Source organism: Heterocephalus glaber, unplaced genomic scaffold (genome assembly GCF_053883595.1).
Source record: "Heterocephalus glaber isolate CG9 unplaced genomic scaffold, H.glaber_assembly_v1.0 deba00001479, whole genome shotgun sequence".
Classification (NCBI taxonomy): domain Eukaryota; kingdom Metazoa; phylum Chordata; class Mammalia; order Rodentia; family Bathyergidae; genus Heterocephalus; species Heterocephalus glaber.
The window spans coordinates 12,485,450-12,487,412 of NW_028258316.1; the positions used below are offsets into that span (position 1 = coordinate 12,485,450).

The following is a 1,963-nucleotide window of genomic DNA, read 5'->3' on the forward strand; positions in this document are numbered from 1 at the left end:
AACACAAGTGTCTGAGGAAAACAGACAGGACAGAGAGTTGGGAACGGGTTGGTCAATTGGTTAAAAAGTACCTGTAGAAGAAAACAGTTCCAGTGTTCAATTGCACAGTAAGGTGACAGAAATAATAACATATACTTCAGGAAAGAATAAAGACTTTTGAATATTGTGCCACGAATAAATGATGCATATTTGAAGAAAAAAGTATGGGTCCTTTCATTTGACATTACACAATATATAACTCTATGATTGGGCATCTAGTACATTCTGAATATCTAGAAATTTTACTTGTAACTTAAAATAACTAATAATCACAAACAAAAATAAAACTATGCTGTATTTCTAATTAATGTTACTAGCAAAAATCATTTTCAAATATATTATAAAATAAAATTTTAGACAAAACTAAAACCATAAATCTAGCACAGGAAAAACTTCAGGTTAGCAATGTAAAAAAGCTTTGCCATAAAATTCTGTACATTATCCAATAAATTGAACTATATGTGACTATATATATAATGAAAACTTTTGCAGGAGAAGGAAAACGTGAAATGCAGAGATACATGTAAAGATACTTATATAAGTATATTTGTAAGAACTTTCTCAAGAATATCCAAAACAATAGGAAAAATAGAAAAACTATGTCTAACAAGAAACCCAGATATAAAAAAGAGTGTTCTATCAAGACTCCCCAAGAAACAACAATTCAAAACAGATGTATATATGTCATTGGGAAGATCTCATAGCCAAATAATAGGAAATAAAATGATAATCACACCGAAAATTTTTCTCTAAGTAGATTTCCCAGAGCACTTTTCATATCCCCATTCCTCAGACTGTAGATAAAGGGATTGAGCATGAGTGTGACCAGACAATACACAGGAGCCACAATGACATCTTTGTCATTAGTGTTATTGGGTGAGAGTATAAAATACAGAACAATAATTGCTCCATAGTAGAGAGTAAATACAGAGAGATGAGAACCACATGTGGACAAGGCTTTGCAAATTCCCTTAATGGAGGGAGCACTCAGGATTGTGGCCCCAATGCAGCCATAAGACACAAGAATGCACATGAATGGCAGAGTAATAAACATTGATCCTACAATGAGTACAACCAGCTCATTGATGGCAGTATCTGAACTGGACAGCTTAAGTAAGGCAGAGAGGTCACACAAAAAGTGATGAAGCATGTTGTCTCTAGAGAAAGAGAGACAGGCAAGGAAGAGAGTGTGCACAAGGGCAGCAGAAACGGACAGGACCCAGGATGCCATCACTAGTGAGTAACAGAGGATATGACTCATGATGATGCTGTAGTGGAGGGGTGACAGATGGCCACATACCTGTCATAGGCCATTGAAGTGAGAAGAAAGCTATCCAGACTACCAAATAGTAAGAAAAGGAATTCCTGTGAAATGCATCCAGCATAACAGATGGATTGACTCTGTGTCAGCATATTCATGAGCATCTTTGGAGCTGTGACTGATGAGAAAGAGATGTCAGTGAGAGCCAAGTGGCTGAGGAAGAAGTACATGGGGGTGGAGGTGGGAGTCCAGCCTGATGAGCAGGATGATGAGCAGGTTCCCCAGCACTGTGGTCAGGTACAGGACCAGGAACAGGGCATAGTACTTGCCTTTCTGATAGGGAGCCCCAAGAGGATGAATTCAAACAAACTCTTTTTCATTCCTTGTGCTCTTTCTTCTCTATTATGCTAAAGATGAAAAAAGGAATTGACCTGTGAAAAATGAGAAGTCAATGTGACTATTACATAATAAAATCATGGTTTGAAACTAGTCCATACCAGCAAATTTCAATACAAACATGTCAGTCTTTTTGCCACAAAGTGGGTTAGTGATGATTTAGACAAAGGACAGTATTTGCCCACCTGAAAGACAGCTCAACATTCTTTGGAGAAACATGAAATTATTGAATGGTCATCAGATCAGACCAGGTTTTAACTTGAAGAG

At 37.1% G+C, this 1,963-nt stretch overlaps 1 pseudogene; it reads right to left on the reverse strand.

The window, feature by feature from the left end:
- Window positions 1-769: 769 nt before the first annotated feature.
- Window positions 770-1,680, reverse strand: LOC147826096 (olfactory receptor 1J21-like; annotated as a pseudogene).
- Between the last annotated feature and the right edge of the window lie 283 nt (window positions 1,681-1,963).